Genomic DNA, 25,431 nt, shown 5'->3' on the forward strand with positions numbered 1-25,431 from the left:
AGAGCACTTTTGAGGTTAACAACTTTTATGGAGTGTAATAACTGACGTATTTAAACGCATTAAATAACTAAAGTATAACAAATACCATGCACTTTAAGGGAATGTGTCATTTTAGGGTATACAATTAACAATTAACAGTTTACCTGGAGTTGAAATTCACCAAACGTTAGAACAAAGCAAGCGGTGACGTGACGGACAACAATTCGCTTAGATCTCGCACTTCAAACTAAATCAAAATGGCTACCCTGACTTCCCATCCATTCGGAGAAATAGTTACATGCCCACACAACAGGTTGCAACACTGGCCAGTCTAGAAAAGAGCAATTTCCCAAAGCCGATTTTTTCTGTAAATTTATGAAAAACATTAAGAACATCCTATTTCTCCCCGCTTTTTAACTACACGAGTGTTCCACTGCGGAGCAGGAAGCAGCCTCCGCCATTCTCATACAGCGTATTAACAGCGCGACAAATGGAGCACAACGATACAAAGATTGTAACATTACACGATTTTTGAAATAAAAGCTACATAGCTAAAGCGTGAGTAAGGAAAAAACGTAGATGGCTATTAATACTTTAGTAAATTATATGTTAAAGTTTAATTTCACGTGACATAATTAGAACATTTTTAATACGTAAGTGCCGGCCGGAGTGGCCGTGCGGTTCTAGGCGTTGCAGTCTGGAGCCGAGCGACCGCTACGGTCGCAGGGTTGAATCCTGCCTCGGTCATGGATGTGTGTGATGTCCTTAGGTTAGTTAGGTTTAATTAGTTCTAAGTTCTAGGCGACTGATGACCTCAGAAGTTAAGTCGCATACTGCTCAGAGCCATTTTAACCAATACGTAAGTAGAACCTAGCTCCAAGAGCGTAACAACACCAGTGTACGTGTGCTACGGCTTCTGACCAATCATCGTGTTTGTGTTTGTTAAAATCAGATTTATTCCAATGATGAATAGAGTAATGTATAATGTGTATCTGTGTTTGCGACATTCAGTCGTCACCTGAGGATGGCCTGAGAAGTGTAAAATCGGTTCGTCGCCAAATTAATATAATTTTTCAGAATATTACAAAGAGTTTTCCGTTTTAGATGTATTTTTACGTAGTCGCAGCAAAGAAGCAAAGAGGAAGAAACACTGCTTTGATGTAGGTATACGCAGTTTGTGTATGACTAGTAATTCCAAAACGAAAGAGACAGTTTTGGGTCACAGGGCTGAGCCTGGCTGTTGCAGTGAAGGAACGAGTGCCAAGACAATTACACGAATCTTATCGGAAAGATTAATTTGACAGCAGTACGCGGGGACGATGCGAAGTTTCCCTTACGGGCAAGATTTTCCTCGGCGTCTGGGGCCTTAATACCGGGGCGCCGGCGCACTTCCATTTCTTTTCCTTCATTCCGTCCAGCCAGCGGCGCGCAGAGCTCGGCGGTCGCTAAGACTAATCCCGTGTCCCAGCAAACCTAATCAAAATTTATCCGCTGCCCACATAATGGTCGCCATATATCTCATAAAGCGCTACACGGCGAAATTTCTGGGAAAACGAGAGACACATTCGACCCGCGGGCCCCGCCTTCACCCCCTGCGGACGAGAGAGAGAGAGGGCTACACACTTTCACCCCCGCGCGAGGGGTTGAAATGTGCCGCACTGGGCAGCTGACGCTCGACGGAAGACATGCGGACGAGGGACGCGGCGCGACAGGCCGCTAAGAAAGCTGTGCCGCGGCGGAAGCGAGCGCGGGCGCGATAGCACGGGAGACAGAGAATTGGAAGATTAAAAATTAATCTGAGAATACCGGGCGGCAACGCCTCGGCGCCTGCTCCGCCGCCGTCGGAGGAAAGGGATTAAGCGGGAAGATTTCAGCGCCAGCGGTGATTAAACCGGCCTGTCGTTTATCACAAAACCTTAATAAGCAGTAACGCCGCGGGCACACGAGGTCGCGCGCCGGTGGCACCGTAGCGTAATGGCGGCTTATTTATGAGATGCCCCGCAGGAGCGACGCGCGGGGTGTTACCGAAATTGGCGCGCACCTGCGTGGAGCACTTGCTGTACACACGCTTAGGGCGCTGGCGACGGCGGCTTCATTAGCCACTGGCTCTCGCGTAAAAGCACCTACCGCCAGTGCTCCCACCATTGCCGAGCCAAGGCAAGGGAGGAGCAGGAGGCAGCTACCGTGCGTAGGGGAAGGTGCAACAGTATGAGACACGTAAGCTTTTTCGAAATTGTAGTAATTTCTCAAGATTATAGTGCAACATTCTTCACACTGGACAGCACTATGATGCGTTACTTAATATACATCTGCATCTATGCGATTAGTCTGCTATTTACAATAAAGTGCCAGGCAGAGGGTTCAATGAACCGACTTCAAACTGTGTCTCTACCGTACCACTCTCGAACGGCACGCGGGAAAAACGAGCACTTAAATTTTCCTGTTCCGTCCCTGATTTCTCTTATTTTATCGCGATGATCATTTCCCCCTATGTAGGTGGGTGCCAACAGAATGTTTGTGCAATCGGAGGAGAAAACTGATGATTGAAATTTCGTGAGAAGATCCCCGTCGCAACGAAAAACGCCTTTGTTTTAATGATTGCCACTCCAATTCATGTATAATGTCTGTGACACTATCTCCCCTATTTCGCAATGATACAGAACGAGCTGCCCTTCTTTGTACTTTCTCGATGTCATCCGTCAGTCCCACCTGATGAAGATCCCACACCGCACAGCAATACTCCAGAATAGGGCGGACAAGCACGATGTAGTCTCTTTAGTAGACCTGTTGCACCTTCTAAGTGTTCTGCCAATGAATCACAGTCTTTGGTATGCTCTATTCAAAATATTATCTATGTGATCGTTCCAAAAATGCGTGTGAAATCTTATGGAACTTAATTGCTAAGGTCATCAGTCCCTAAACTTACACACTACTTAAGCTAAATTATCCTAAGGACAAACACACACACCCATGCCCGAGGGAGGACTCAAACCTCCGCCGGGACCAGCCGCACAGTCCATGACTGCAGCGCCTTAGACCCCTCGGCTTATCTCGCGCGGTGGTCGTTCCAATTTAGTTTATTTGTAATTGTAATCCCTAAGTATTTAGCTGAATTTACAGTCTTCAGATCTGTGTGACTTACCGCGTAATCGAAATTTAGATGATTTCTTTTAGTACTCATGTGAATAACTTCACACTTTTCTTTATTCAGGGTCAATTGCCACTTTTCACACCATACAGATATCTTACCTACATCATTTTGCAAGTCGTTTTGATCATCTGATGACTTTACAAGACGGTAAATGACAGCATCATCTGCAAACAATCTAAGACGACTATTCAGATTTTCTCCTACGTCGTTAATATAGATCACGAACAATAGAGGGCCTATAACACTTTCTTGGAGAACGCCGGATATCACTTATGTTTTACTCTGTGACTTCCCGTCTATTACTACGAACTGTGACCTTTCTGACAGAATCACGAATCCAGTCGCACAACTGAGGCGATACTCCGTAGGCACGCTGTTTGGTTAGAAGACGCTTGTGAGGAACGGTGTCGAAAGCATTCTGGAAATCTAAAAATATGGATTCAATTTGACATCCCCTGTCGACAGCACTCATTACTTCAGGAGTATAAAGAGTTAGTTGTGTTTCACAAAAACGAAATTTTCTGAATCCGTGCTGACTAATTGTCAATAAATCCCTTTCTTCGAGGTACTTCAGTATGTTCGAATACAGTATATGTTCCTAAACCCTACTGCAAATCGACATTAGTGATATAGGCCTGTAATTAAGTGGATTACTCCTACTTCCCTTTTTGTGTAGTGGTGTGACTTGAGCAATTTTCCAGTCTTTAGGTACGGATCTTTCTGTGAGCGAGCGGTTTTATAGAATTGCTAAATATGGAGCTATTTTATCAGCATACTCTGAGAGGAACCTGACTGGTATACAATCTGGACCGGGGGCCTTGTCTTTATTAAGTGATTTAAGCTGCTTTGTTACACCGAGGATATCTACTTCCATGTTTCTCATCTTGGCAGTTGTTCTTGATTGGAATTCAGGAATATTTACTTCGTCCTCTTTGGTGAAGGAGATTCGGAAAACCGTGTTTCATAACTCTGCTTTAGTGGCACTGTCATCAGTGACTTCACCGTTGTTATCGCGCAGTGAAGGTATTGAGTGCATCTTGCCACTGGTGTAATTTATGTATGACCAGAATCTCTTTTGGTTCTCTGCCAGATTTCGAGTCAGAATTTCGTTGTGGAAATTATTAAAAGCATTTCGCATTGCAGTACGCGCTATATCTCGAACTTCTGTAAAACTTTGCAATCTTGGGGATTTTGCGTTATTTTAAATTTGGGATGCTTTTTTCGTTGCTTCTGCGACAACGATCGACCCGTTTTTTGTACAATGGGGGATCAGTACCATCACTTAGTAATTTATGTGGTATTTATCTCTCAATTGCTGTCGATACTATCTCTTCGAAACGCGACTGCTACGGTCGCAGGTTCGATTCCTGCCTCGGGCATGGATGTTTGTGATGTCCTTAGGTTAGTTAGGTTTAAGTAGTTCTAAGTTCTAGGGGACTGATGACCTCAGATGTTAAGTCCCATAGTGCTCAGAGCCATTTGAACCTTTTTTTTTATCTCTTCGAAAACATTCCACATTTTTTCCACAATTACATGATCAGATCGGAAGGAGTGAAGACTTTCTCTTAAAAAGGCGTTAACAGCATTTTCTTCAGCTTTTTTAGATATGCTTTGCGTTTCTTTTTGATGGTTGTAGGTGTTACGGTATTCAGCCTAGCAGCAACTGCCTTGTGGTCGCTAATCCCTGTATTCGTCACAATACTCACTATTTGGCCAGGATTATTTGTTGCTAAAAGGTCACGTAACCATTTACGCTTCGAGTGGGCTCGTGAACTAATTGTTCAAAATAATTTTCTGAGAAAGCTTTCAGTGCAATTTCGGATGACGTTATATGCCTGTCGCCGGCTTTAAACATGTAATTTTTCCAGCATATCGAGGGTAAATTGAAGTCACCACCGACTGTAACTGTATGAGCGGGTTACTTATTTGAAATGAGACTCAAGTTTTCTTTGAACTGTTCAGCAACTATATCTTCTGAGTCGGGGGGTCGGTAAAACGATCCAATTAATAGTTTAGTCCGATTTTCAGGTATAAACTCTACCCATACTATTTCACACGAAATATCTACTTCAATTTCGCTACAAGGCAAGCTACCACTGACAGCAATAAATACTCCACCACCAACTGTATTTAATCAACCCTTTCTGAACACTGAAATGAAATGAGCATATGGCATTGTTGTCCGGGAGGCCCAATGTGGGAGTTCGGCCACCGTATTGCAAGTCCTTTTTAGCTGACGCCACTTCGGCGACTTGCGGGTCAATGATGAAGAAAATGATGATGGAGGACACACAACACCCAGTCCCGTGCCGGGAATCGAACCCGGTCCCCCTGCATGACAAGCAAAAACGCTACCGCTACGCTACGGAGACGGACTCTGAACACTGTTGGGTCATTTGAAAAAAATTCGGCTGAACTTATTTCCGGCTTTAGCAAGCTCTCTGTACAACTATTTGAGCTTCAGTGCTTTCTATTAGCGCTTGGAGCTCTGGTTCTTTCCCAGCACAGCTACGACAATTTACAACTACAATACCAATCGTTTCTACCACTATCTTACTGTGTTTTACCCACCCACTTTTAGACGGACGCCGTTTCTGTAGTTCCCTGAGACAGTCTAACCTAAAAAACCGCCCAGTCCCTTCCACACAGCACGCGCTACCCGTGTAGCCGCCTCCAGTGTGTAGTGGACTCCTGACCGATTAAACGGAACCCGGAAATCCACCATCCGATGGCGCAAGTCAAGGAATCTGCAGCAGTCTGAAAAGTAATTCCTCCGAATTATTAATGTGAAAACTTCTAATGCTTTCGAAATAAAACAGTCCTAAAAATTATTCCATTACATTACGAGAGGGTGGTACAGTAACCAGTATCAAATTATTCCAGAAGAAGACCAGTTTTTGTCGCCAAATTATGTAATATCCATAGCGCGTTCCACCCTTTTGGGGTATTACCAGATTATCGATAGAAACGAGAAACCAAACAGTTAGAAACAAACAGAGAAATGGGCATGGTCCTATCTTGCACGACTACGCAGGTAAAATGAACTAAACGTAGTAGAAACGTATGTAAAAGTAGCTGGATGTGTAACCAATCCGTCATGAAGCCATATAAAATGGAAAAAGGATGCAACAATAACTTAATATGTCACCCATCCGTCATAAACGCATGTAAAATGCAAAGTAGACCTAGTTAAAAGAAAAAAACTGACAGTATATCATAAAGAAGCTATAGGAAGGTGGCGGAAAGGCAAAACTACACTTCTAGCATTTGTAGATTTAAGGAAATCTTTCGACAATGTTGACTGGAATACTCTCTTTCAAATTCTGAAGGTGGCAGGGGTCAAATACAAGGAGCGAAAGGTTACAGTTTGCACAGAAACCAGACGGCAGTTATAAGAGACGAGGGGCACGAAAGGGAAGCAGTGGCTGAGAAGGGAGTGAGACAGGGTTGTAGCTTATCTCCGACGTTATTCGATGTGTATACTGAGCAAGCAGTACAGGAAACACAAGAGAAATTTGGAGTAGGAATTAAAATCCGTGGGGAAGAAATAAAATCCTTGAGGCTCGCCGATGACACTGTTGCTCTGTCAGAGAGCAAAGAACGTGGAAGAGCAGTTGAACAGAATGGACAGTGTCTTGAAAGGAGGATATAAGATGAACTTCAATAAAAGCAAAACGAGGATAATGGAATGTAGTCAAACTAAATCAGATGATGCTGGCGGGATTAGATTAGGAAATGAGACACTTAAAGTATTGGATGAGTTTTGATATTTGGGGAGCAAAATAACTGATGATGGACAAGGTAGAAAGAACATAAAATGTAGACTGGCAACGGCAAGGAAAGCGTTTCTGAAGAAGAGAAATTTGTTGACATCGAGTATAGATTTCATGTCAGGAAGTCTTTACTGAAAATATTTGTATGGATTGTAGTCATGTATGGAAGTGAAACATCGACGATAAATAGTTTAGACAAGAAGAGAATAGAAGCTTTCGAAATGTGGTGCTACAGAAGAATGCTGAAGATTAGATGGGTAGATCACATAACTAATGAGGAAGTACTGAATAGAATTAGGGCGAAGAGGAATTTGTGGCACAACTTGACAAGAAGAAGAAATCGTTTGGTAGGACATGTTCTGAGGCATCAACGGATCACCAATTTAGTATTGGAGGGAAGCGGCGAGGGTAAAAATCGTAGAGGGAGACCAAGAGATGAATACACTAAGCAGATTCAGATGGATGTAGGTTGCAGTAAGTACTGGGAGATGAAGATGCTTGCACAGGATAGAGTAGCATGGAGAGCTGTATCAAACCAGTCTCTGGACTGAAGACCACAACAACAATATTGCGTTTTACCTTGAGCACACCAAGTGACTCCCCAATAGCAGTACAAAACAGGGCAACTCCTACAAAAAAATGCGGTATGACCAGCACACAACAAAATGACCGTTTCGCGTACACACAAATATTACTATGACACACCAAGCTGCGAAGTTGTTTCTCCCAGAATAATTAAGTCTGTCAAGTCACCTTATACGTCAACCTATATCAATGCTTAAATGGCTGGTTTTAAAGAGAGCTCAAGCAACTGCACAACGCGGAAGGCTAATTTAATTCAAATAAAATTAACGTGTCTCATGATCTTGGATTATGGCTGATTACTTAAGTTGTTAACAGCGTTCACCGCGAAAGGCAAGGTTGTGGGTTCGAGACGCAGACCGTTACACAGTTTTAATGTATGTTTACTCCTATACAAGCCGCTGTATAGCGCATATCAGACGGTAATTTTCATTGTGCCAGTTATTTAGTCTTCCTCCTTTTCCCCTCACGTATGGAAAGCGAGAAGAATGAATGCTTAAACGCACCCTAATTTTGTCTTCACTATCCTTTGGGCTCTATAAGCAGAGAGCTGTTGTAAATTCCTCGAATTCCCACTTGGAACTGGTTATCGAAGCTTTATAAGTTTCACGGGAAAGTGTACGTCCGTTTCCAGGAGACTGCCAGTTCAGTTTTCTCTGCGTTTCCGTAATGCTCTGCCAAGATTCACACAAAGTTGTTTTGTATTCATGCTGTCCTTGTTAGTTCACGTTCAGTATCCCTTGACGTTCTATTTGGTACGGCTCCCACAGACTTGACAAAATGGTCTTGGAATGTTTTGGAAGCAGCAATCTCATTTCTAGATTGACTGCATTTTCCTGGCATCCTAGCAATGAACCGATGTGTCATCACTCACTACCTTTACCTACGCGTGAGCTTAGGTGATCGCTCCATTTCATTTCCTTACAAACTTTTACGTTCATGTAATTGTATCTGAACGATTCCAACTGTTACTCATTAAAATTTAGCCGTAAAGTACACTTGTAAGATGTGCGAAAGCATATTTCTTATGATTTGCGTTCTGTAATGTGCACAGTTTACCGTTTCTGAATATTTAATGCAAATTACCAATATTTGCACCACCTATAAATCATAAAAAAATGAGACTGAATACGTAGGTCAACAATGGTGTTGTAAACATTAAAATGTCGTTGTTGCTTCTTATACATGTAACTAAAAAAAGAATAAATTATTAAAAAGGCCATAGCCTGTCACATTTTTTGTTTTTAGTATCATTGATTTTATTCTGCACTGCAGATTGAGTATAGTTAAGTACTGCAGTTATAAAACTAGCGAGTCGTTGGTGACAGGAGAGCTCTTTAGTCAGCCTTCACCTCAGCTAAGTTCGTATGCTGAAACAAGTGGCCGACTGAAATGTATCTTTTCAGAAGCTGTCTAGTTCTGTTATGGATTCATTAACTCGATGAATGTGTAAAAAATTGCCAAATGAGATTTTATTATATTTCTCGCCTTTTCATGTGGAGTGTACAAACTAGGTAGATAACCAAAGATGTCAGAAAAGCGTATTTCTTATATTTTGGGCTCTGCAAGCCATAAGCTCTGGCGACAAACTGCACCGTCTATAGTTCTAAACTGACATGCAGGTCCATGTTGAAAATGACGACTCCGCAAGCCAATAAGTCTTCTTTCTCCTCTGCCTCGTGATGACTGGGTGTTGTGTTCTTCATCATCATTGACGCACGCAAGTCGCCGAAGTGGCGTCAACTAAAAAGAACTTGCAATACGGCGGCCGAACTTCCCCGCATGGGGCCTCTCGGCCAACAATGCCATACGATCATTTCATTTCTTTCTCGAAGCGAAATTTCATCTTTCGGGAAAAATCATGCGACGAAACAGATGCATGTGGGGGCAGAGAATCGACATGTAACTGTTGAACTGAATCCAAGAAAGTTGACGTGCTCTGTGCCGCCTACAAGATGATCTCGTAAGTCTTGTTCGTCGCTGACAGAACTATCAGTGGTTTCGCTTATCTCAACATGCTGAAATTATGGCTCATACTACAACTTGAAACTTGAATCTGATAGCAGGATTTCATCTTTCAAGAAGACGGCGCCGCTCCGTAACTCCTCATATGTGTAAGAGATTACCCAATGAGATGTTGCCACGTCGCTGGATAGGCCGTGTTGCTGCGTCTGACCTGTAGAGACTCGAATTGTCACCACCGTTGTCGGACCTGATGCACTGCAACTTTTCCTAGTAGGGTTATATCATACTGTTGTGCTGCTGCTGTTGTTGTGTCTTCAGTCCGAAGACTGGTTTGATGCAGCTCACCAGGCTTTTCTGTCATTTCCAAATAACTACTGCAGCCTGCATCCATTTGAACATGCTTACTGTACACATTCCTTGCTTTCCTTCTACTATTTTTCCCGCCACACTTCCCTCCAATATAAAATTTGTGATTTCTTGATGTCTAATAAATGCCTACTATCAACCAATCTCTTCTTTTAGTGAAGTTGTGCGACAAATTTCTTTCGCCCCAGTTTCAGTCATTAGTTACGTGATCTGCTCATATAATTTCCAGCATTCTTCTGTAATACCACATTTCAACAGCATTTATTCTCTTCTTGTATGAACTGTTTCTTGCCCAAGTTACACTTACGTACAAGGCGACACTCTAGCCAAATACTCTAGACAAATACCTTCAGAAAAGAACTTCCTAACACTTTAATCTGTATTCGTTGTTAACAAATGTTTCTTCTTCAGAAACGCTTTTCGTACCGTTGCCAGTTTATATTTTATATTCAAAAAATGGTTAAAATGGCTCTGAGTACTATAGGACTTAACATCTGAGATCATCAGTCCCCTAGAACTTAGAACTACTTGGACGTAACTAACCTAAGGACATCACACACATCCATGCCCGAATTCGAACCTGCGACCGTAGCAGTCGTGCGGTTCCAGACTGAAGCGCCTAGAAACGCTTGGCCACACCGGCCGGCTACGTTTTATATTATCCCTACTTCGACCGCCATCAGAATTTTACTGCCCAAACAACAAACTCGTCCACTACTTTCAGTGTCTCTTTCCATATTTAATTTCCTTATCATCGCCTGATCTAATACATTTACTACGTATGTATGACTTTATACTTCACCTAACCCACCGAGCCTGGAAGACTGTTCTTAGCATCACTCCTGATATGCTGGGTCAGATACAGGCAGAATTGGACTACTGATTAGATGAGTATCTTATGACGAATGGTGGACACACAAAACATTTATAGATATTCCAAAGAAAGCTTTGACAGACTTCCACATGCTATATTATATATTACGTTGTTCTTGGACATTTACCTGTACCAGTTTTCTGAAACGTTCCGTGGACATTATAATCTACATCTACGTCTACATATATACTCCGCGAGCCACCTTACGGTGTGTGGCGGAGGGTACTTATTGTACCACTATCTGATCCCCCCTTCCCTGTTCCATTCACGAATTGTGCGTGGGAAGAACGACTGCTTGTAAGTCTCCGTATTTGCTCTAATTTCTCGGATCTTTTCGTTGTGATCATTACGCGAGATATATGTGGGCGGTAGTAATATGTTGCCCATCTCTTCCCGGAATGTGCTCTCTCGTAATTTCGATAATAAACCTCTCCGTATTGCGTAACGCCTTTCTTGAAGTGTCCGCCACTGGAGCTTGTTCAGCATCTCCGTAACGCTCTCGCGCTGACTAAATGTCCCCATGACGAATCGCGCTGCTTTTCGCTGGATCATGTCTATCTCTTCTATTAATCCAACATGGTAAGGGTCCCATACTGATGAGCAATACTCAAGAATCGGACGAACAAGCGTTTTGTAAGCTACTTCTTTCGTCGATGAGTCACATTTTCTTAGAATTCTTCCTATGAATCTCAACCTGGCGCCTGCTTTTCCCACTATTTGTTTTATGTGATCATTCCACTTCAGATCGCTCCGGATAGTAACTCCTAAGTATTTTACGGTCGTTACCGCTTCCAATGATTTACCACCTATGGCATAATCGTACTGGAATGGATTTCTGCCCCTATGTATGCGCATTATATTACATTTATCTACGTTTAAGGAAAGCTGCCAGCTGTCGCACCATGCATTAATCCTCTGCAGGTCCTCCTGGAGTACGTACGAGTCTTCTGATGTTGCTACTTTCTTGTAGACAACCGTGTCATCTGCAAATAGCCTCACGGAGCTACCGATGTTGTCAACTAAGTCATTTATGTATATTGTAAACAATAAAGGTCCTATCACGCTTCCCTGCGGTACTCCCAAAATTACCTCTACATCTGCAGATTTTGAACCGTTAAGAATGACATGTTGTGTTCTTTCTTCTAGGGAATCCTGAATCCAATCACAAACCTGGTCCGATATTCCGTAAGCTCGTATTTTTTTCACTAAACGTAAGTGCGGAACCGTATCAAATGCCTTCCTGAAGTCCAGGAATACGGCATCAATCTGCTCGCCAGTGTCTACGGCACTGTGAATTTCTTGGGCAAATAGGGCGAGCTGAGTTTCACATGATCTCTGTTTGCGGAATCCATGTTGGTTATGATGAAGGAGATTTGTATTATCTAAGAACGTCATAATACGAGAACACAAAACATGTTCCATTATTCTACAACAGATTGACGTAAGCGAAATAGGCCTATAATTATTCGCATCTGATTTATGACCCTTCTTGAAAATGGGAACGACCGGCGCTTTCTTCCAGTCGCTAGGTACTTTACGTTCTTCCAGCGATCTACGATAAATTGCTGATAGAAAGGGGGCAAGTTCTTTAGCATAATCACTGTAGAATCTTAAGGGTATCTCGTCTGGTCCGGATGCTTTTCCGCTACTAAGTGATAGCAGTTGTTTTTCAATTCCGATATCGTTTATTTCAATATTTTCCATTTTGGCGTCCGTGCGACGGCTGAAGTCAGGGACCATGTTACGATTTTCCGCAGTGAAACAGTTTCGGAACACTGAATTCAGTACTTCTGCCTTTTTTCGGTCGTCCTCTGTTTCGGTGCCATCGTGGTCAACGAGTGACTGAATAGGGGATTTAGATCCGCTTACCGATTTTACATATGACCAAAACTTTTTAGGGTTCTTGTTTAGATTGTTTGCCAATGTTTTATGTTCGAATTCGTTGAATGCTTCTCTCATTGCTCTCTTTACGCTCTTTTTCGCTTCGTTCAGCTTTTCCTTATCAGCTATGATTCGACTACTCTTAAACCTATGATGAAGCTTTCTTTGTTTCCGTAGTACCTTTCGTACATGATTGTTATACCACGGTGGATCTTTCCCCTCGCTTTGGACCTTAGTCGGTACGAACTTATCTAAGGCGTACTGGACGATGTTTCTGAATTTTTTCCATTTTTGTTCCACATCCTCTTCCTCAGAAATGAACGTTTGATGGTGGTCACTCAGATATTCTGCGATTTGTGCCCTATCACTCTTGTTAAGCAAATATATTTTCCTTCCTTTCTTGGCATTTCTTATTACACTTGTAGTCATTGATGCAACCACTGACTTATGATCACTGATACCCTCTTCTACATTCACGGAGTCGAAAAGTTCCGGTCTATTTGTTGCTACGAGGTCTAAAACGTTAGCTTCAGGAGTTGGTTCTCTAACTATCTGCTTGAAGTAATTCTCGGACAAGGCAGTCAGGATAATGTCACAAGAGTCTCTGTCCCTGGCTCCTGTTCTGATTGTGTGACTATCCCATTCTATACCTGGTAGATTGAAGTCTCCCCCTATTACAATAGTATGATCACGAAACTTCTTCACGACGTTCTGCAGGTTCTCTCTGAGGCGCTCAACTACTACGGTTGCTGATGCAGGTGGTCTATAGAAGCATCCGACTATCATATCTGACCCACCTTTGATACTTAACCCAGATTATTTCACATTCGCATTCGCTAATAACTTCACTGGATATTATTGAATTCTTTACTGCTATAAATACTCCTCCACCATTGGCGTTTATCCTATCCTTGCGGTATATATTCCATTCTGTGTCTAGGATTTCGTTACTGTACACTTCCGGTTTTAACCAACTTTCCGTTCCTAATACTATATGCGCACTATTTCCTTCAATAAGAGATACTAATTCAGGAACCTTGTCCTGGATACTCCTGCAGTTTACCAATATTACGTTGACTTTTCCTGTTTTTGGTCTCTGAGGACGGACGTTCTTTATCAACGATGATAATGTCCTCTCTGGTAAGCTGTCAGGTATTTTATCGTTTCGCCCAAGGGGGGGTCCCTCTAACCTAAAGAAACCCCCGTGTGCACGCCACACGTACTCTGCTACCCTAGTAGCTGCTTCCGGTGTGTAGTGCACGCCTGACCTGTCTAGGGGGGCCCTACAGTTCTCCACCCAATAACGGAGGTCGATGAATTTGCAACCATTATAGTCGCAGAGTCGTCTGAGCCTCTGGTTTAGACCCTCCACACGGCTCCAAACCAGAGGACCGCGATCGACTCTGGGCACTATGCTGCAGATATTAAGCTCAGCTTGCACTCCGCGTGCGATGCTGGTTGTCTTCACCAAATCAGCCAGCCGCCGGAAGGAACCAAGGATGGCCTCAGAACCCAAGCGGCAGGCGTCATTCGTTCCGACATGTGCTACTATCTGCAGCCGGTCACACCCAGTGCGTTCGATAGCTGCCGGAAGGGCCTCCTCCACATTACGGACGAGACCCCCCCGGGCAAGCACACCGAGTGCACACTGGCATTCTTCCCCGACCTACCCGCTATTTTCCTAAGGGGCTCCATAACCCGCCTAACGTTGGAGCTCCCTATAACTAATAGGCCCGCCCTCTGTGACTGTCGGGACCTTGCCGGAGAATCGGCCACTGGCCCAACAGGCGAGGCATCCTGTGGTGGCTCGGAAACGATGTCATCACCACTAGGAAGCACCCCGTACCTGTTGGAAAGGGGTAAGGCAGCTGCCACGCGGCCAGATCCCACCTTCGCCTTTCGGCCAGGCACGCGCGAGCCCACCACTGTCCGCCATTCACCCTGGAGTGATGGCTGACCGGTAAGATGCTCACTGCCGGAAGACGCAGCGACATCAGGGGTTCCATGCGATTCCAAGGCCACCGAAGTAGGCATAGGTCTCACCACAGTTGCCCCAACGCCACTACGAGCCGACGCCTGCGCCTCGAGCTCGATGAGCCTAACAGACAAAGCCTCCACCTGCCCCCGAAGAGTGGCCAATTCTCCTTGCGTCCGCTCACAACAACCACAGTCCCTACACATGACTATGTTTACCCTACAAGCGAACGGTGTACTCGCCTTATTAGCAGCAGGAAATCGAAGTGCTCTCTCACTGACGGTCTAACCGACACTGAGCTGTTCTAACCAAACAAACAAAAGCCTGTACGATACGAGGGTCGATAGCAACGGCGATACTGTACACTACACTGTTATTAAAATAAAAGGTTGTGTCTAGTAGGCACTCAAACACGCAAGAAATTACAAAAATAAAATAGTAACTACCCAGATAACTGAAAATAAGTTGTACCTGTTTGAAGCTCGCAAAAATGTGTAACAAGCGAACGGTGTACTCGCCTTATTAGCAGCAGGAAATCGAAGTGCTCTCTCACTGACGGTCTAACCGACACTGAGCTGTTCTAACCAAACAAACAAAAGCCTGTACGATACGAGGGTCGATAGCAACGGCGATACTGTACACTACACTGTTATTAAAATAAAAGGTTGTGTCTAGTAGGCACTCAAACACGCAAGAAATTACAAAAATAAAATAGTAACTACCCAGATAACTGAAAATAAGTTGTACCTGTTTGAAGCTCGCAAAAATGTGTAACAAGCGAACGGTGTACTCGCCTTATTAGCAGCAGGAAATCGAAGTGCTCTCTCACTGACGGTCTAACCGACACTGAGCTGTTCTAACCAAACAAACAAAAGCCTGTACGATACGAGGGTCAGTAGCAACGGCGATACTGTACACTACACTGTTATTAAAATAAAAGGTTGTGTCTAGTAGGCACTCAAACACGCAAGAAATTACAAAAATAAAATAGTAACTACCCAGATAACTGAAAATAAGTTGTACCTGTTTGAAGCTCGCAAAAATGTGTAACAAGCGAACGGTGTACTCGCCTTATTAGCAGCAGGAAATCGAAGTGCTCTCTCACTGACGGTCTAACAGACACTGAGCTGTTCTAACCAAACAAACAAAAGCCTGTACGATACGAGGGTCGATAGCAACGGCGATACTGTACACTACACTGTTATTAAAATAAAAGGTTGTGTCTAGTAGGCACTCAAACACGCAAGAAATTACAAAAATAAAATAGTATTGTATACTGACAATTTAAAAGAATAAAAACCACAATACGGGCGACAGCAATTAAAACCAACTACTGTGTGCTGGCATCCATTTCGGAGGAAAAATTGGGGGTCTAATGTACACTACTGGTCATTAAAATTGCTACACCAACGAGAAATGCAGATGATAAACGGGTATTCGTTGGACAAATATATTATACTAGAATGACATGTTATTACATTTTCACGCAATTTGGGTACATAGATCCTGAGAAATCAGTACCCAGAACAACCACCTCTGGCCATAGTAACGGCCTTGATACGCCTGGACATTGATTCCAACAGAGCTTGGATGGCGTGTACAGATACAGCTGCCCATGCAGTTTCAACACGATACCACAGTTCATCAAGAGTAGTGACTGGCGTATTGTGACGAGCCAGTTGCTCGGCCACCATTGACCAGATGTTTTCAATTGGTGAGAGATCTGGAGAATGTGCTGGCCAGGGCAGCAGTCGAACATTTTCTGTATCTAGAAAGGCCCGTACAGGACCTGCAACATGCGGTCCTCCTTTATCCTGCTGAAATGTAGAGTCTCGCAGGGATCGAATGAAGGTTAGAGCCACGGGTCGTAACGTCCACTGTTCAAAGTGCCGTCAATGTGAAGAAGAGGTGACCGAGACGTGTAACCAATGGCACCAATACTATCACGCCGGGTGATACGCCAGTATGGCGATGACGGATACACGCTTCCAATGTGCGTTCACAGCGATGTCGCCAAACACGGATGCGACCATCATGATGCTGTAAACAGAACCTGGATTCATCCGTAAAAATGATGTTTTGCCATTCGTGCACCCAGGTTCGTCGTTGAGTACACCATCGCAGGCGCTGCTGTCTGTGATGCAGCGTCAAGGGTAACCGCAGCTATGGTCTCCGAGCTGATAGTCCATTTCTGGAGCAAACGTCGTCGAACTGTTCGTGCAGATGGTTGTTGTCTTACAAACGTCCCCATGTGTTGACTCAGGGATGGAGACGTGGCTGCACGATCCGTTACAGCCATGTGTCATCTCGACTGCTAGTGATACGAGGCCGTTGGGATCCAGCACGGCGTTCCGTATTACCCTCCTGAACCCACCGATTCCATATTCTGCTAACAGTCGTTGGATCTCGACCAACGCGAGCAGTAATGTCGCGATACGATAAACCGCAATCGCGATAGGCTACAATCCGACCTTTGTCAACGTCCGAAACGTTATGGAACGAATTTCTCATCCTTACACGAGGCATCACAACAACGTTTCACCAGGCAACGCCGGTCAACTGTTGTCTGTGTATGAGAAATCTGTTGGAAACTTTCCTCATGTCAGGACGTTGTAAGTGTCGCCACCGGCGCCAACCTTGTGTGAAAGCTCTGAAAAGCTAATCATTTGCATAACACAGCATCTTCTTCCTGTTGGTTAAATTTCGCGGGTGTAGCACGTTATCTTCGTGGTGTAGCAATTTTAATGGCGAGTATTGTATCATCAATGATGCAGTCATCAGAGACGGTGCACAAACCTGGGGAGGAATTGGCCATTGAAAGGAATTATCTCGGCATCGGTCATAACCGATTTAAGGAAACAACGTACAACCTAAATCATGATGGCAGAATGTGGGTTTGAACGGCGTTCGTCGTCATGCCTCATCTGAGGCGTGAGTTGGAAGTTATATCGGAGAGGAAATGTATTAGTTTGGTCCATGCATATGTGCCAGTATGGCAAAACGAATAGCGCATTTGCTTACTAAGCAGGAGATCCGAGTTTGAATCCTGGTAGTGGTACGAATTTTAATTCATTGCTTTGATCAGCACCATTATCAGGTAGGACTCAATTTGCCTCAGGAATACCAACCACATATGGCGTTCATTGTGTTTGTCACCTCGGTGGGTAACTGTTTGGTTTGGCGTGTCATGCCGGAGTTCCGTTCTTACCCCTTATCTGGGGGACCAGCATTCCACCTGAGATAGCGGATTCGGCTCAGCCGCCGCTGGCAGGAAGACTTCCCATAAAACACGCTTTATTTATTAGTTCCTGGAGCCATTTGGCCTGAACGGAACGACCCGTCCATATCTCTGGCTCCTAACAGAATTTAACTGCTATCCTTCGGCCCGGTAGACTTTTATAGGAGTGCTGTTCGCCATAAAGGCTGCCGTCTGCCCAGTGATTAATGTGTAGCAAAACACCGCCGTCGGCATATTCTTCCTCGCGAACGAACGCAACGGAGTACTTTCACTTTTATCGCCGGGTGCGAATCACTTGGAATAACCGTCCTTACATCACTTCTTAACGCCTCTGCAACAGTTAAGGTGAAAGTGTTAAAATTTGTAGAGCCGTAAACCTGGCGATGGACTGTGTTGAGGCTTTCAAACTGCTTACTTCCAGTGAACTAAACACGGCTGAAGCATTAAATAACTGAAAGTCGACAATCGACGCGACCACGGAGAGTAATTTCTCCATCGCAGTTTCACAGTAAGTTTATCTTCTGAGAGTCAATAAACACATTACTGTACTACGTTGGACGACTTCAGTGTGGATGTTATGGTTGCACGTGGTAAAAAATGCGTATGTATTTACCACGCTCTCTAGAATACAGACAGAAAGCGAACTCAACCGAAAAAATTTGGGAGGTTGTTCAGGGATATTTTCTGAGTATTTGGGTGGCAAGGACCGATGGTCGTTGGTGGCTCATTACAGTAATGTAATATACAGGGTGGTCCATTGATAGTGACCGGGCCAAATATCTCACGACAGAAGCATCAAACGAAAAAAACTACGAAGAACAAAACTCGTCTAGCTCAAAGGGGGACACCAGATGGCGCTATGGTTGGTCCGCCAGATGGCGCTGCCATAGGTCAAACAGATATCAACTACGATTTTTAAAATAGGAACCCCGATTTTTATTACATATTCGTGTAGTACGTAAAGAAATATGAATGTTTTAGTTGGACCACTTTTTACGCTTTGTGATAGGTGGAGCTGTAAAAGTCACAAACGTATAAGCACGTGGTATCACGTAACATTCCACCAGTGCGGCGGTATTGGCTTCGTCATACATTATCCATGTTAAAATGGGCCGTTTACCAATTGAGAAAAAGGTCGATATCGTGTTGATATATGGTTATTGTGATCAAAATGCCCAACGGGCGTGTGGTATGTATGCTGCTCGGTATCTTGGACGACATCATCCGTTCGCCGGATAGTTACGTTATTTAAGGAAACAGGAAGTGTTCAGCTACGTGTGAAACGTCAACCACGACCTGCAACGAATGATGATGCCCAAGTAGGTGTTTTACCTGCTGTCGCGGCTAATCCGCACATCAGTAGCACACAAATTTCGCGAGAATCCGGAATCTCAAAAACGTCAGTGTTGAGAATGTTACATCAACAGCGACTGCACCCGTACCCTATTTCCATGCACCAGGAATTGCATGATGATGACTTTGAACGTCGTGTACACTTCTGCCATTGGACACACGAGAAATTACGGGAAGATGACAGATTTTTTGCACGCGTTCTATTTAGCTTTAGCGAAGAAGCGTCATTCACCAACAGCGGTAAAGTAAACCAGCATAATATGCACTATTGGGCAACGGAAAATCCACGATGGCTGCGACAAGTGGAACATCAGCGACCTTGGCGGGTTAATGTATGGTGCGGCATTATGGGAAGAAGGATAATTGGCCCTCATTTTATCGATGGCAATCTAAATGGAGCAATGTATGCTGATTTCCTACGTAATGTTCTACCGATGTTACTACAAGATGTTTCACTGCATGACAGAATGGCGATGTACTTCCATGATGGATGTCCGGCACATAGCTCGCGTGCGGTTGAAGCGGTACTGAATAGCATATTTCATGACAGTTGGATTGGTCGTCGAAGCACCATACCATGGCCCGCACGTTCACCGGATGTGACGTCTCCGGATTTCTTTCTGTGGGGAAAGTTGAAGGATTTCTGCTATCGTGGTCCACCGACAACGTCTGACAACATGCGTCAGCGCATTGTCAATGCATGTGCGAACATTACGGAAGGCGAACTACTCGCTGTTGGGAGGAATGTCGTTACACGTATTGCCAAATGCATTGAGGCTGACGGACATCATTTTGAGCATTTATTGCATTAATGTGGTATTTACAGGTAATCACGCTGTAACAGCAGGCGTTCTCAGAAATGATAAGTTAACAAAGGTACATGTATCACATTGGAACAACAGAAATAAAATGTTCAAACGTACCTACGTTCTGTATTTTAATTTAAAAAACCTAGCTGTTAACCAACTGTTCGTCTAAAATTGTGAGCTATATGTTTGTAACTATTACAGCGCCATCTATCACAAATGTGTAATAAAAAATGGGGGTTCCTACTTAAAAAAAAAGCACTTGATATTCGTTTGACTTATGGCAGCGCCATTTAGCGGTCCAACCACAGTACCATCTGGTTTCCTCCTTCAAGCTAGACGAGTTTCGTTCTTTGTTGTGAGATATTGGGCCCGGTCACGATCAATGGACCACCCTGTATTTATACTTTATTTGATTTGTTACCCCAATTGATGTAATGGAATTATATCAGGCGATGCTGAGGGAATTACATTAGGAAATGAGACACTGAAAGTAGCAGACGAGTTTTACCATTTGGGCTGTAAAATAAATGATTGTAGCCAAAGTAGAGATGATACACGACGGTGGTCTGGTAAATTTCCATGAAGGAATGGAGCATTTTGTTGCGCCTGCATAGTTGGTAAGCTTGATTATTCCAAGGATCCTGTAAAGAGTTACAACAATGTACAGGGTACTATTTATTGGCCGCTGCCATGTGAACTGAACTGCGATCGAAACTGGATAAAACCGAGTTTCGTGCTGTTATTCAGGATTTCCATTTGAAGGGTTGGACTGCTGCACAAAGCAAAACAGAACTGGATGAAGCTGACACGGACTCTGCGCCGTCTCTGAAGACCATTTACTTCCGGGTAAACGAATTTGCCGCGCGGAATGACCGCGTGGTTTGAGACGTCATGTCACGGACTGCGCGGCCCCTCCCGCCGGAGGTTCGAGCCCTTCCTCGGGCATGAGTGTGTGTGTTGTTCTTAGAATAAGTTCGTTTCAGTTAGTTTAAGTAGTGTGTAAGTCTAGGGATTGATGACCTAAGCAGTTTGGTCGCTTAGCAATGGCCAACCTAGCACCGAAGGTGAAGCGCGTTCCGGCCGTCCAACTGAGGTCACCACAAAGGAACCCATCAGCAGAATTCATGGTACGGTAATACAAGGCCGCCGATTAAAAATTTTTGAGATTACTGAGACTGTAAGTACGTCAGCGAGTACGTAATATCTGCACGGAGAATTGGCTATAAAGAAGTTGTACGCGAGGTGGACGCTGCGATTGCTCGCAGCCGACCAAAAGCGTATCCGACACAACATTTCAATACGATGTCTGGCGATGTTTAATGGGAATCCGCAAAACGTTTTGGACCTATCTGAAACTGTTGATGAAATCTGAAACAATCATTACGCTCCAGAGTCAAAACGGAAGTCAAAATAATGGATAATGGCTAGTGGAAGTGCACCGAAGAAGCCAAAGAACAATTTTTCAGCTGATAACGTGATGGTCATTATTTTTTGGGATTCCCAAGGAATAATCTCCATAGGTTACTTAAAAAGAGGCAAAACCATACCTGGACCCTACTGTGCTTCATCGTTGATTTGTTTGATACAGGTTGACTGAAGAAGCACCATCCCGCATCAGCGATAACAATGCTTTAAATTGGTTCCTCATCCACCTTATTTACCAGACTTAGTCCCAAGCGACTTCTTCCTGTTTCCTAAATTGAAACTTACTGGAAAGAAATTTGCATCAAATGAGGAAGTGATACTTGCAGACACCGCGGATCTTGCAGTTTTAGAGAACCTACTTTTCCGATAGGATGAAAATGCTGGAGGATCGCTGGACCAGCTGTCTATCCCTCAAAGGATACTATGCAAGGAATAAGGTGAGTTTTTTTTACGAAATAAACTTTTTTTCTAGCTGTTTCACCAGACATATCAACCATCCTCGAAAATGTAGATTGATAGTGTCCAAAAAAGCGTTTCGGAGGAAGACAGTTTTGTTAATATTGATTATAAAGTTGAATGTTATGAAGTCCATTCTGAACGTATTCGTCTGGAGAGTAGCCTTGTACGGAAGTGAAACGTGACCAATAAGCAGTTCAGCCAAGACGAGAATAGAAGCGTTTGGAATGTGTTGCTACAGAAGAATGCTGAAGAGTAGTTGGGTAGATCGCGTAACTTACGAACAGAATTGGGGAGAAAAAAATTTGTGGCACGACTTGACTAAAAGAAGGGATCGGTTGATAGCAAACATTCTGAGGCAGCTGTGAACTGTAAAATCAGTATTGGAGGTGAAAACTGCAGTAGACCAACAGATGAATAGAGTAAGCAAGCTAAAATGGATATAGGTGGCGGTAGTTATTTGGAGAAGAAGGGGGTTACACATGACAGTACATGGTGGAGGACTGCATCAAACCCGTCTTCGGACTGAAGACCACAATAAACATACAGTTACTTTTGTTTCTTTTGAAAAAAACCTATGCAATAATGAAAAGTAAGCAAGCTAAAATGGATATAGGTGGCGGTAGTTATTTGGAGAAGAAGGGGGTTACACATGACAGTACATGGTGGAGGACTGCATCAAACCCGTCTTCGGACTGAAGACCACAATAAACATACAGTTACTTTTGTTTCTTTTGAAAAAAACCTATGCAATAATGAAAAATCATGCAATACGCAATCACCAAAAGGTACAAAAGAGTAATAACGCAACTCTCAGACGAATCAGTTCGTAGAAGGAACCGAGAAGCACTGAATAAAAGAGTGAGTGCGATGAGTAACGTGACCATTGTTTTGCAAACAAAGGAAACTATAGCATTGATGGTATGGATTTTAAATCGTTTTTTTTTATTATTATTATTCCGTATCAATTTCAATCACAGAGTGATTATTTTCAGTGCTAAAACAAAATAAAAACACACAAAGTCAAACCTAAATGATCAATGCACAAACGTATGTGTCATTTTGCAGTAGATAACATTGAGCTTTACAAAGTAAAAATACATACCAAGACTAAGTCTTGTGGACTCATATAAACATATACAAATAATAACTTCAAATGTAGCTGTTTATTGTGGAGAACAGGCCAATGAGAAGATTCAAACCGAGCCAGCTGTTAAGCTCCAGAGCATTTGTTCGTACAGAAGAAAGTAACAGGCTGTGCGGAGATTATATGAAATAGATTACTGAATTACAGAGTTAAAGTATATTGCCATAAAAAACTAGTGCAGAAAATATACACGCTACTAGCTCTAACTGGGTTGTCAGTAGCAATTGCCATGAGCGAAAGGAACAAGTTCGTTACCAAACAAGACACACTGCGCTTGCTATGGACATTTTCATAGTTGTGCAGATATTTTCAGTGCAGTAAAAGGTAAATGGAGGAAAATATCAAAATTTATGTAATTAATCCGTAACAAGTCACTGGAGATCACGATCCGCACGTACCAAAATATCCCATAATGTCCCTGAAAATGGAATTGTCGGTGGATTTTTGGGTACTCCCTATGATACAAGATGTCAGAGTAATTATAGCAATATTGCGCCTAATTAAATATTCATGGTCTTAAATGCGATAGAGTATATACAATGCATGTTTGAGATCAACAGACAATCAGCCCTGGATGGTCTGCCCGTTTTTCTTTATTCTTCCTGGGTAGAAGGTCTCAAGAATGAATACGGTGGTCGTTCCCAAAGTAATGGATCCTTTTTTTCATGACAATTATAGAGGAATACTGTTACATAAAACAGTTGAGAAATACTGTTACATAAAACAGTTAAGTTACTTTCGATCTTATGCTTTTAGCAGATGATGTGGTTGTATAAGAGAAATTAAGATAGGATAAAATAGTCTTAATATCTATAGAGAACTTAGCAAAATATCAGCCTGATGCAAACACTGGAAACAGATTTTCATGCAGAAAAAGGCAAAATTATGCCCTTGAAGAACTGTGCTAGCCTATGGGTATATTATTAATAAAACACAACTTGAGTCAGTCACGACATAGTAGAAGGAAGGAAGACTAATTCTTAGAGCTACGTCGGTGGAGAAGATAAGGACGTGGCGGTAAAGTGGTCAAAGAGTTTTCAAGACTACGTACTGGGATTCGCATTTAGTAATTAGGCAAACCAGACAAAATCTAAATGATTGTTGCCAGTGGAGATCTGAACCCTCGTACTTATTCATAGCAGATGTGGAGGTATAAATAATAGCGAACAAAATGGGCTCAGTTGTAGACAAATCATTTTGAAGGTCTTGGTGCTTTGGTAAGGTCTTAGTCAACTGTAGTTTGTCTACAGAAGAAAGAGCTCGTACCTTATGCTAAAGTACTTCTCAAATGTATGAAATCCTCATCAGGTCGGATTAAGATTCCAACAACTTTTTTCTTGTTGCAGAAGATAAGGTTTTTGCTAGATCTAACCAATCTTCAATTCAATCGCTAAAGTCTCTATATGTTACCATTTAGTCCAGCCACAGGTACACTTAAAAGTTGTTTTAGACCTTAGATGGCATATTTTCTGCTAGGTGAATCGGGCCGAGAATATTATTACAATAACGTTTTTTAATATTTGAATGTACCATGTTGCATAGCTGCATGAAAAAGGTTTTAGCCCCGACTCTTTTAGGCCATGAAATGCAAATAAATCAAAAAGAGCGTTGGATGTTATCGTAGTGACAAGGATTAATGCTTATAGAACTTATCAGATCGATGAGCTATGAGTTGAGGAGGAATTTAATAAGAAATTAGTCAGATGAATTGCGGATTATTGGAATATCGACTAAGTCTTCTGCTAAATGTAATTTTCTTCTGGAAGATGTATTAGAATGGAAAGGTCGTTGCTGCATGCAAATAAAGAAACATACAATACTCGTTGTTAAGCATGTATATTGTTCTAGGCGAACAGAGATAAAAGGAAATGGGTGAGCGCGAAGGGCGACATTGAAATACTCAAAAGACTGGGGGCAACCTGAACAAATAAAGACGGTAAACGCAGCTCCCAACTTCTGCAAGAGGTGAGCAGCGGATCATTAAAGAATAGTCACATAAGATTCAAGACCCGCTGGTCTTGAGAACAGACTCTGTGTGGAATCTTAGTTTACGATATTAATTCCGTCGCCAGCACGTCTCAGGAGCAGACAGATGGAAAATTAACTGTGCCAAGAGATGCTTATTACGAGAGAGTTTTCGTTTCAGGAGCAGTGTGCCACCCAGCGGAGGACGAAGTTATGAGCTTCCAGAAATAATTCCACATAATTAAAAACTGCTGGCAAGTAAAACAAGATGAAAAAATGAATACGGAACTAGGGCGAGAGCGTCTACCAGGAACAATGAATTCTAATGAAAGGCTCCAGCGAAACTTCTACCTCTTCTGTAGTTTGACCCATCAACGGTGCCTTGAATATAAATAACCAAACAAGCGTTTACGTGATAATGAGGTCTAAAGAAGAGCGCTATGATTTTAAAAAAATTGGTGGGTAAAGCAACCAAACCAGTTTTTCTTTTAC

Source organism: Schistocerca piceifrons, chromosome 2 (genome assembly GCF_021461385.2).
Source record: "Schistocerca piceifrons isolate TAMUIC-IGC-003096 chromosome 2, iqSchPice1.1, whole genome shotgun sequence".
Classification (NCBI taxonomy): Eukaryota; Metazoa; Arthropoda; class Insecta; order Orthoptera; family Acrididae; genus Schistocerca; species Schistocerca piceifrons.